Genomic DNA, 12,511 nt, shown 5'->3' with positions numbered 1-12,511 from the left:
TCCAGCCACTAAAATTATGTGCTTTGTAGGCTTCCAAACTAGAAAGCTATGGTTGCACACATTCCTTTGTTTTGTGCTGCTCCTTGAGACAAATGCTTTAATTGTAGGGCAAAGAGTCTTTGGGCACACAGGTTTTCCCCAGAACTCAGGATTTAGAGGCAGGTAGACATCTTTGAGTTCTGTGCTGGCTTGTTCTATATAGCAAGTTCTAGCCAGGGCTATACAATGAGGCACATGTCTCAAAAAAATCAAAAAGAATTGACTAACTCACCTAAAGCCAGAGACTGTCTCATTTATTTCTATTTCTTCTGTTTCTGGCATTAGAATAGAAACACAATAGGAACCAGGTATGTGAGTAAACTGTGAACATTTGCTGAGAGCATCTACTGTGTGCCAGTCTGTATGCTCAAGGCTGATCATAAATGCTAGTGGTCCTGTCAATGGACAACTTGGCAAAATCTTTGTGGCCTCGCCCATCCTGTATTTAGCCTTTTAGTACTGTAGAGGATATCTGGAAGCCTAGCATGACTTATCAAAGAAAATACAGTGAGACACCATGATCTCTTTCAGTGTCTATCATCTTGTACGTCAAACTCCTCTTCGACTCAGGGGTTCTCTCTTGGCTACAGAAGCTGCTCCCCCACTCCACTTCTTGTATCCTCCACAGAGCTGCATGTCATGTTCCTACCCCTTCCCTTCCCTTCCCTTCCCTTCCCTTCCCTTCCCTTCCCTTCCCTTCCCTTCCCTTCCCTTCCCTTCCCTTCCCTTCCCTTCCCTTCCCTTCCCTTCCCTTCCCTTCCCTTCCCTTCCCTCTCCTTTCCTGCCTTTATTTTACATTGCCATTAGAAGCACAGTCAGCAAGAGAGAAATCTGGTGCGGATTGTGACTGCAACCGTGTCTTATTTTTCTTCTAGCCAGCCAAAAGAGGATACAATTTGGTTTTCAACCCTGTTGCCTATAGAAAAATAAGCAGAATAAATTTGAGATGGCAAGTCCTAAAAAAATCTCCTTTTGTGAAACAAGCTCTCTGCACAGAGGGGTTTGCTGATGATGGGCACTCACTCAGAAAGGGCTCTGGGATTTGCAGTGACCTTGCCTTAGGTCCTCACAGCAATCACTCTGGGAGGTAATCATTTGGAGATGTCACTGGGGAATCATGAAGCAAATGACAAAACTGCCTGTCTTCTTGAGCAGAAGCAAAGGCCTCAGCCCAGGACACAGACCTTCTGCCTTCTGCCTCACAGAGAAGGCCTCTCCTAAGTTTTATGTTTGAGGTTGGGTACCACAGCTGTTTGAGGCATCTGTGCTTTTTGGCAGCCTCTGCTGCCTGCCACATGACACAGCCAGTAGCCCTTGCAGCAGACCACCGATCCTGCCTGGAGCTTTTGTGAAGACCAAATGAGGTAGCATAAACTGCATTTGGTAGAATATGCCTGGAATCCTAGCATTTGGGAAGTGGGATGAAGAGTTCAGAGCCAGCCTTGGATATGTAACAAGTCAGCTACCTGAGACCCTATCTCAAAAGAAGAAAAAAAGAGATGGGGAAAAAGGGAAAGAAAGAGGCCATGTGAATTCTTTGGCAGTTGAAGAACGCTGGAAGCAATGTTGGATGTATCTGCTTATACCTTGCACGAGTTCTGGCCTTGGATTCCTGCACTCAAACCTGCCACAGAATGATTACATCCAGTGGGATGCTCCAAGCCAGTGGTTATGTTCCTTTGCCTAGGGATATGTTTGCTTCTTCCATAGCTACTTTTCTCGTTGCTGTGACAAAGTACCCAATAAGAAACAACTTAAGAAAGGGGTCTGCAAGATGGCTCACTGGGTAAAGACTCCTGAAAATGTAATTGTAGTCTGCAGGCACCACAAAGCAGAGGGAGATCAACTCTCAAAAGCTGCCCTTTGATTTCCACTTGCCAGCTATAGCTTGGAAGGACAGACGGATGGACGGGCATGCACACACACACACAAACACACACACACACACACCCCACATTTTAAAATGTACTTAAAAGCAGGTTTTATATATTAAAACAATTAGGGAAGGGCCTATTTTGGCTCACAGCTGAATGTACAGCCTATCATGTAGGAAGCCATGGCGGCAGGAGTAGTTGGGCACATGCATCTATGAGGAGTTAAGAAGCAGAGAGAAAGGAATGTAATGTTCAGCTCATTTTCCCTTTCTATCCAGTTCAGGACCCTGGCCCACGGATGGTGTGTCCTGTAGTTAAGAGGGTATTTCCCCTTCTTTTAAACTAATCTAGTTAAACAGTCCCTCACAAGTATACCCAAGGCTTGTCTCCTAGGAATTTCTAGTTTCTGTCATGTTCACAATATTAATCACCATGGTTCTCTAACAGTCATCATACAGATGTTCAAGTTTCTCAAACATTTATTTCCTATAGAATCTCCTCTCCAGTGACCCTGGAGCCCATGGTTGGCATTCCTATTATTGTCTATTTGATCACAGCTTTTCTGTCCCCAACCCAGCCTTTCCTATGGCACTAATCCATGATAACCAAACAAAAGACCTCTCTACAAACTAACCACAAAGAATTTCTCCCTCCCTCAAACAGTTTTTGGTTCCTCTGACATTGAACTAGAGAGGCCATGATCACTGGTTAAGAGCAGGTTTGGGGGCAGGAGAGATGGCTCAGCGGTTAGGAGACTGACTGCTCTTCCAAAGGTCATGAGTACAATTCCCAGCAACCACATGGTGGCTCACAACCATCTGTAATGGGATCCAATGCACTCTTCTGGTGTGTCTGAAGAGAGGAACAGTGCAGTCACATAAAATAAATAAAAAAATCTTTAAAAAAAAGAGCAAGTTCTGCAGTGTGATGGTCTGGGTGGGGTCCTGGTTATGTCTCTTACTGACTGCATGACCTTGGGAAAGTTACTTAAAAATCCATGAACATTGCTTTCCTTAGCTTAAAATACAGATATAATGGCTGTTTTGCACACAATGCCTGAGCCACTGTAAGCCTCGATAAAGGAGGGATAGTATTATCCTAAAGTATTTTTTTATATGTTGCCATAATTGCCATGGTTGTGCAGGGAAACTTTGTTTTATTGTACTAGATGAGAAAAATGAGGTAGAAAGGTTAAAACTCAGGTTGGGGTGAAAACAATTGGTAAAGGGCTTGCCTTGTAAGCCTGGGGCCTTAGTGATATCTCCTTGGACCCAAATTTTAAAAGGTGAGCGTGGATCCCTAGGACTCAATGGCTAGTCAGTCTAGCCTACTAGGCAAGTACCAGGCCAATGAGAGAAGCTATATTAAGAACCAAGATGGACAGCATCTGATAGCTAAGGTGGTCCTTTGACCTCTGCACACATTCTCTCTCTTACCTCTGCACTCTCTCTCTCTCTCTCTCTCTCTCTCTCTCTCTCTCTCTCTCTCTCTCTCTCTCACACACACACACACACACACACACACACACACTCTCTCACACACACACATACACAAAGAGTTAAAATACATTTGCATGATGCCACATACTTGGTGATAAAAATTAGATTTAAGATGAAGTCTGTAATGGAATCCACATCTTTTTTACTGCTATAGACAACCTGCATTAATGTAGCCTTGTGGTTACTTCAGTTTTTGTTCCTTAGTCTACTTTGTATGTGGGCCCTTCTCCTTCCCATTCAGAAAACATGCCTTTTAAGACTTGGCTGTCTGCTAAATTTAGCATCAGCATCATTTGGTCCCTGTAAGTCAGGGACCTTCCAACAGAACCACAGAAGAGCTTGTTCCTGGGTTCTTCTACCTGAATCAACTAATCACATGCTAACCTATGAACTCTGACATCCACATACTTTCTGTGAGACCAGTCTGAAAACTGCCTCTATAGTCCAACGTTCTTAACATAATTTTCAGATATATTCATTCCTTTCCTCCCTCCCTTCCCCCTTCCCTAATACACCCCCGTGTCTGTCTTTCTCCCTTCCTTCCTTCCTTCCTTCCTTCCTTCCTTCCTTCCTTCCCCCCTCTCTTTTCCCTCCCTCCCTCCATCCCCCCTCTCTCTTTCTTTGTTTCTTTCTGTTTTTTTCCCCTTTTAGATAGTTTCACACGGTAGCTCACAGTAGATGTAGCACTGTAGATGAACTCATAGCCATCTTCAAGTATCAAGTTCTGTGTTTACAGGTGTGGGCCACCACAACAGGATCACTTGTCATTTATTTGATCCAGATGAATTTTCAGAAGACAAAATGATCAAGGACATTAACAAGTAGTGAATGGAGATGGAGATGTATCTTGCTCCAGGGCGAAAGGACCTAGTTCTGGAGCTCTGGAATCAAGTGTTTTTGTTTGTTTGTTTGTTGTTTGTTTGTTTTGTTTTCCCTGCCTGTTGCTTCTCCCTTCTTTTTAAAGCAAAACCATGGTGAACATGCCAGGATTTCAAGATAAATGTAATGGAGAGCAATGCCCATTTGCCACCTGCCTCATCATCTCAGACAAAAACCTCATTGGACCAAAGAACATAAAATTGGGTAGTATGTGTTTGAAGATACCAAGATTCTATGTGTTGGCACACATTCTCTGGTGAGCCTGTCTTTTCAAGCCTCTCAGAGACTGAGTAAGGATGGGGATAAAGCAACGACTCGGCAGATTCTGAGTAGAAGCTGCTCTAAGAACGAGTTTGCCATCAAGAACAGCAGAAGCCCCACTCAGCAAAAGCTACCACTGTGGAGTGCCTCTGTGCACCTGGGGTTTCATTTATATTGTCTAATTTTCTCCTCAGCACAACTTCCAAGAGAGCTGCAACTATCTCCATTTTACAGAAGAGGAATTAAGACTCTTGCCAAGGCCAAGAGCAAAACAGAACAGCCTTGATCTTGGGTGTATTTGATTCCTGTCCAGGAATTTTCCCCCAGAGCACAAGGCTCTTATTCCCCAGAGGAACCCTCGGGACCAAGAGAGTTAGAGTCATCTGGTACAGGCATCCTAATCATCCTCTTCCTCAACTCATTAACCCAAGTCAAGATACGTACATAATGTGGTTAGCTAATCTGTTTACTTACTGTGTGCTTGAACATTTTCCTCAGCATCATTAGCCACCAGAAAACAGGGCCAAATCTCAGCAACTCATGAGTTATATTTGCAAATGTTCTCAATCTTGTTCTAATGACCAATAAATCTTGTTTGATCTATCTGAAAAAAAAAATCTCCTGCTTGCTTTTCTCCTGTTGTCTCTGGTTTTTAATATTCTATATGTCTCCATTATCAACAACAGTTAATATTTAGTTAACGTTAACTGTAGACCAGAACTTACTGTTCTAAGTAATTTAATTCATAATCAAGGAGGCAGGCTGTTAGTCCTTAATTTTATAAATGAGGATAGAGAAGTTTAAGGACACATAGCTGAAATGATAGTCAGGATTCAAACTCAGCCCGATTGGTTATAGAAATTACTTTGCTAAATATTCATTTATAAGGAAAATTTCCCTCCCATAATTAGCATAGCACTAATCTAGTACAAATATAGCACAGTAATGAATGTAAATAATACATAATCATATTCACATGTATACACACAAATATATAGATACATATAAATTTTTACAGTGCTAAGCACTGAACCCAGACTGAGCTATATGCCAACATTCAAATATATAGTTATAATTTTAAAAATTTAGGGGGTTGGAGAGATGGCTCAGAGTGTTAGAGTACTGATTGCTCTTCTGGAGGTCTTGAGTTCAATTTCAAGCAACCACATGGTGGCTCACAATTATCTGTAATGGGATCTGATGTCCTCTCTTGGTGTGTCTGAAGACAGGTACTGTGTACTCATATACATAAAATAAAATTTAGATTTACTTACTTTTAATTTATGTGTATTAATGTTTTGCCTGCATACATGTATGGTTGACTCCCTTGAAACTGGGTTACAGGTGGTCATGAACCATCATGTGGGTGCTGGGAATCAAACCTGAGACCTCTGCAAAAAGCAACAAGTGCTCTTAATTATTGAGCTGTCTCTTCTAAAAGTTGCATTTGAAGAAGTAAAAAGAAGTCAAATAGGGGGCTGGTGAGATGGCTCAGTGGGTAAGAGCACCCGACTGCTCTTCCAAAGGTCCAGAGTTCAAATCCCAGCAACCACATGGTGGCTCACAACCATCCGTAACGAGATCTGACTCCCTCTTCTGGAGTGTCTGAAGACAGCTACAGTGTACTTACATATAATAAATAAATAAATCTTAAAAAAAAAAAAGAAGTCAAATAGAATTGATTTTTATAGTATCTTTTATTTAATTCAATATATGAAAATATCAAAATATTTCAAACTGGTCACAATCCGTTCAGTATCCAGCCAATAGTTACCATTGAATGACACAGATAAAGGCAGACTTTGTATATTTTCTTTTTTTTTCCTGTTTCAACTTTAAATTTGGGTTTTGCTTTAAAATTGGATCAAATATGGCTATGCTGATGGAAATATACCCTTTGGATAATTTGATGAACAGAGCCATAGTTTAATACCATGGAAAAAATATGCATTAGGTGTCAGGAAACGTGTTTTTTTTTTTTTTTTTGGTTTTTTTTTGCTCTTATTATTATTTTTTAATTAGGTATTTTCCTCATTTACATTTCCAATGCTATCCCAAAAGTCCCCCATACCCTCCCCCCCACTCCCCTACCCACCCACTCCCACTTTTTGGCCCTGGCGTTCCCCTGTACCGGGGCATATAAAGTTTGCAAGTCCAATGGGTCTCTCTTTCCAGTGATGGCCGACTAGGCCATCTTTTGATACATATGCAGCTAGAGTCAAGAGCTCCGGCGTACTGGTTAGTTCATAATGTTGTTCCACCTATAGAGGAAACGTGTGTTTTAAAACCCATCTTTGCCATCAACCAGGGGATGTGGTCAGAGAATCCTTCAAATTCCTTTAGCTTCTGTCTTCATGATAACACAACAGGATAGTTTATGATACTTAAACTTACTTCCCATCTTTACAAAGTCCTGCTTATACAACACTCTTTTGAGGAGTTCACCATCTGCATCCACTCAATATTTCTTTATGTCTGGACTTGTGCCAAGTTGGGGGTTGGGTTCCATGAGCCCAGATAAGTACCTGGTACATTACAGGCAGAGAAATATTCATATTCATAGAATGATTATATATCTAGTCTTCCTTTGAGGGAGCTTTGAGTTATTACCAGAATAATTATAATAGTCTTAGGAATTAATTATATTTGTTCCCTTTTTTATATTGGATAAAAGTCTTCATAGTATATGCTTTTTGGAGGATATGCCTGGAATTTAAAACTGTTTCCTGATCCTGTTAGCAAAGAGGGCGGTGCTCAGTCCTAGGCATGGCTGCCCAGAGACTTCCACAAATGGCTCCTTATTACATGCTGTTCTGATGCTGGGGAGAACTAAGATTCTAAATAAGAAAACAATCAAATCTGTCTGTGGTCCTATGAATCAGAGCAGACCCAGATGGGAAGCCAAATCTGTGGCCTCCAAATGCCCTCAGGAACCACATTTCATGTCAGAGCTCTGTAAAGCCCCAGCATGTAGCAAAAAGGAATCACTTAGAAATGGGATGGAGACCTAGCTTGATGAAAAGCATTTTATTAAGAGAATACGCCTGCTATTTCTGAGTGATATGCAATTCAAAGCCTAGGGAGAAGAGAAAATACAAGTCTATTCCTTTTTACCCACTTTAAACATCTAATGCTATAGCTACCAAATGGAGAGTTCCTGGGCACAAGGCCCTATGTGTGTAGAAAGATGGGGGCAGTTGAAACTGCCACCCTAAGAAAACCAGAGCATGTGGCAGGAAGCTCACCATTCCCAGCTGCCCATATCCAGGAGTCCTGCAGCCACATATGAAGGCAGAACATGGGCTGTGATAGTGTGAGAACAGGAACATGGTGTTTCCCCACGACTGGCTGAGCGAGGTCCACAACAGTGAGAAGTTTTATGTAGGTGTTAAGAACTTTGATGTGAAAATCCGAGAATGGGAATAGATGAAAGGAGTCTCCTAACAATATCCCTCGGCTCTGAATGCACTTGGTGTTTAAAAAAAAAAACAGCAAATATGCTCCTTTTCCCTCCTTCCTTTCTTTAAAAAAAAATCCACTTTATTGCTAACCAGACTTAAATTCCTGTGAAAATTTTCCATCCTAGAAAGAAAACCTTGTGTTATTACCCTGTCTTCTTTAGTAATCAGGTTCAAGTAACAAACCTTACCAGAATAAGACAACGATTGGCCACATACTTGCTGAACTGGAAAGCACTCTGTGGCTTGTGTTTGAATGTTAGTTCATCCCTAACTTCATTCCTCTACATTTAGAGATATCTTTACTTAGGACAGTCTAATACTTCAATTTTTGCTTCTGCAGTAGGAAAAAGGATAGATTGGGAGTTCAATAGAACCGATAGAACCTAAACTCTGCCTTTTCTGTGTGACCTCGGGTAAGCCCTTTTGCTGTTGAAGCTTCGTTCATCTTGAAAGTGGGAATAACACCAGCACCTACCTCAGAGGACTGTCAGGATTAAATGCACTCTTGCATGCAAACAGCCTGATTTAGAAAATTTATTATTAGCTTGTAATTCTTTAAATAGGGATTGCTGATGGGCTTATTCAAAAAACGACGCAGCGAAAACGTTTACATCTCTGTTTTCTCCCATTCTCTTCTGTGATCAACATTAGGGAAATCCCCTAAGATGCTGCGGCCCTCCGCTCTGTTCTAGTCCTTCCTCTTTGCAGCTGGCAGGCAGAGGCCTGTATTCCAGAACCTTGGATAGATCCAAGCCTTCCCTGTTCAGCCAATCTGCTACTCAAGAGCTGCTAGTTGGAGAAGGAGCTACCCCAACCTGGCACACTGTTTTCCCGGAAAGGCTGTGTTAAAGCAGAGATGCTCCCACCATGAATGCCGCCACGTGAGTGCACACTGACACTGTCATTCATGCTCAGTCCTTCAACATAGCCTACCCGACCTCCTGCATATTTTTAAGGAGCCTCTTCTCAGCAAGCTGTAACTCTACCCACAAGATTTTCAAACTTAGAGTTCTTTACTTCTTTCCTATGAGTTTCAAGAATTTTCTTGAACCCCCAAAGAACAAACACCACCCACATCTTCCTGTTATCTGCAGATACTTAATTTCTTGTACAAGAGTATTCTTGTTTGTTGTGCTGTGTTGTGTAGCTCTGGCTGTCTGGAATTCACTCTGTAGGCCAAGTTGGCCTCAAAAAACAGAGATCTGGGCTGGTGAGATGGCTCAGTGGGTAAGAGCACTGACTGCTCTTCCAAAGGTTCTGAGTTCAAATTCCAGCAACCACATGGTGGCTCATGACCATCCGTAATGAGATCTGGCGCCCTCTTCTGGTGTGTCTCTGAAGTCAGCTACAGTGTATTTACATATAATAAATAAATAAATCTTAAAAAACAAAACAAAACAAAACAAAACAAAACAAAACAGAGATCCACCTGCCTCTTCTTCCCAGGTACTGGAATTAAAGGCATGGGTCACCATTACCCAACTGGATTAAACATTCTTGATTAACCTCAAGTAAAAGCAATAATGCATAACCATGAGGAAATGTTTCACAAGACAGAGATTCAGGTAAGAAAGATAAAATAATGTTATCGCCTTGGGTGATGCTAAACACTCTTCTCTGATAGGGATAATCAGGTGGTTCAATTTATGAGGTGATTTAGCTTTTCACTCGCCGATGCAGAACATAACACACTATATGCAGTCACCTTCTGAACAGGCGAGGAAGAAATTAAGTCCTATTTTTACTTTATGATACTGAGTCACATAGTTCGATGCAAATCACATGGATGCCAAAGTAAGAACAATGCCAGGTATTTAAATACCTCCTTCCCTCTGAGGAGCTCTCACAATTTTGTGACAGTGTGAGATCCTTTCAGAGCGACTCCAGAAGAGACACATGTCTCCAGGTGGGCACTTAGGACTGAGCGTGTCTCTTCCATCTCCCCAACTCCAGTCCTTCAGAAGAGCCAGGCCTCAGGGACCTTTTGGTTTAGTAATTCCAGATGTCTGAAGGTTCTAAGCCACAATGTCAGGGAGGAAAATGAGGCTTGGTTCTGAAAATGTTACTGACTGCTTTAATAACGAAGAAGAGGCAGAGATGAAAAGTGGAATATGAGAGGAAGGGAAGAGTGAAGAAAGGTAAGGGAGAGAGCCTAGAAAGGTAACAGAACTTCCCTGAACTTGATCATTAGAGGCAGAGCTGGTAGAGTTATAGGGCTATTAGGAGGAATCGGTCACAACTGGAGACAATGTCCTAATAAATGGTTTTGCTGCCCTTTCTCAACTGTAGGCTTCAGACCCACTTTTCCATGTGGCTGAAGACAGCAGCAGTTTTACTTCTCGATGTCGTTTGAAAGAAGCCTAGACAAGAGCGGCATCTTGCAGAAGGAAGGTGTCTCAGTGGGAAAGTGCTTACTTAATAGGCATCCGGGTCCTGTTTTCCATCCTCAACACTGAGACAAGCAACCAAACACAAAACAAGGACACCTACTCCAAAGGTAGACTGGAAATTCGCTCCAACAGGAAGGTGTGTGGTTCAACAATGTCCACAGCAGCTCCGAGCCTCTCTTCACTACACTACAGGGGAGTAGTGGTTGTCAATTTGTGCTTTGGCTTGACTTCCTTCCAGCAGAGGTCACTGTGGATGCTGGCAGTGGACACTTTAGGGAAAAGGACCAGGTAGGCTTGGCTGACTGGTGTTTCCACTGCCTGGTTCTTTCACAGTTCATAATCTATCCCCTTAATTTATGTGAAGGAGATAATCTTGAAGCGACCTGAAAAATTTTGGCGTAAAAGCGATGGTGGTAGGGAAACTTAGGTCAGTGGCTGGGACTAATAAGGCTGAGAGGGCTGCGTTCATCTTCTAGGAATATTAAGACAGAGTCTCATTATATAGTTCAGGCTGACCTCTAACTCGTGGCAATCCTCCTGCCTCAACTTTCAAGTGCTGGGATTATAGGCTTGTGGCCGCCATTGCTGGCTTGTACCTGGTGTTTCTGAGTCTCCGTTTGTGACCAATTACTGGTAATATCCCTGTAGCTCTACCAGCTCTGCTCGTATACCCCATCCAGCCTCTATTGACAGACTTCCCAAATCTTCCTTGGCAGCCAGTGGTTGTGATAAGGTAGGTTTTGGTCATTAGGGCAGCCCCCTACAGCATGATAAGGTGCTCCAGGGAATGAGGACTGATAAAGATGTCAGGGTCAGATTTGGGTGCCCAAAGGGCTGAAGAGGGTGTCACATTCTTGTGAAGTTTCACTGACTGGAATATAGCCAGTCCTTCAGGTTGGACCCGAGGCAGTTTAAAGCTGCCTTCATCCTGAAGGCACTCATTTGAACCTTAGGTCAGCAACTGTGACTTGAGAGTTAAAAGGGTAACTGTCTTGCTACCTTCTACATCTAAGCTTGGTTCCTCTTCCTCCTCCTTCTTCCCACCCCTCCCCCAGCCATATGCATAGCCTCACCACAGCAAGGCACACGCGTGAATACTGGAGCATGGACAGACACATTCATCCAGTCACATTTTCACTCACGCTCTGCCCCACACACCACTATCAATAAAAATCACATCTAGCCACAAAACCAAATTTGTCCTAATATAGCTGATAGGGCATGAGGTTGAATGGGTTTAGTCAGCATGCTTCTTCAGATCCCCTCAACTGCAAGGTAGAGTCCCTGGTCATCCCTGTCCTCGTGGTCACAAGTCCTGCCTCTAGTAACCATCAATCCCATCGCATTCTTGGGGCAGGACTGGCAGTGGGGTTGGAAGGTGGGGACAGAGAAGAGTGTATGGCACAGGATCCAGCACAGCACAGCCACCTCCTCCCTCGGGATTTTCCATCCCGGCTCGCGCGGGCCCGCGAGGAGCGAGCGCGCTTTGTCTCCCTCGCTCTCTCTTCTCCTAGCACGTTTCCGTGGAAGCTACCCGTGCCGCGCCCGAAGCCCCCCTTCCTCAGCCGCGCCCCTCGCGCAGTCCAGCCCTGCACGCCTGCCAGTGCCGCCACCGCCGCTTTGTCCTCCCGTGGATGCCTGGGCAGAGCGCGAAAGCCGAGCACCTGAGAGCAACCGCTGCACGCCGGGTACCAGATCCCGGCGTCCAGATCTGGAGCGCGCTCGGCATGCAGCGGAGCATCCCTCCAGGATCCGCGAACGCGGAGGACGTCGCCTGGAGCTGCGGGTTGCTGAAGAGGGGAGACCACTGGGTCCTTTCCCTCAGGTGCCCATCTAGACTCTTAGCGGTGGTGCTGGAGCTCTAATTCCCGGGGTGTGGCGGGGCAAGAGAGATGATCTCCACTCTCTACTGCCTGGGACCTGGATCTAGGTGGAGCGGGCCTGGGAAATAAGATCCAGGTAGGGAGGGGTACCTCAGACTCTCACTTCTACCCACCTCCCACACCCAGGCTATTCAGACCTTAGGTGCGGCTCCATCACAGAAGACCCAAGCATCCATCAGTGCTTGGAGCAGGGTGGGGAGGAGTCCTGCAGCCCTTCACTTTCTC

At 43.9% G+C, this 12,511-nt stretch overlaps 1 protein-coding gene across 1 annotated transcript in view; it reads right to left on the bottom strand.

Annotated features, from left to right (window-relative positions):
- Positions 1–12,511, bottom strand: part of Smpd3 (sphingomyelin phosphodiesterase 3) — an 83,719-nt gene that overhangs the window by 70,488 nt on the left and 720 nt on the right. The window lies entirely within an intron of this gene.

Source organism: Mus caroli, unplaced genomic scaffold, assembly GCF_978045245.1.
Source record: "Mus caroli unplaced genomic scaffold, Mus_caroli_1 scaffold_10, whole genome shotgun sequence".
In the NCBI taxonomy this organism is placed as follows: domain Eukaryota; kingdom Metazoa; phylum Chordata; class Mammalia; order Rodentia; family Muridae; genus Mus; species Mus caroli.
Note: the sequence above shows the minus strand (reverse complement) of the source record. Positions and strands in the feature narration are given on the sequence as shown.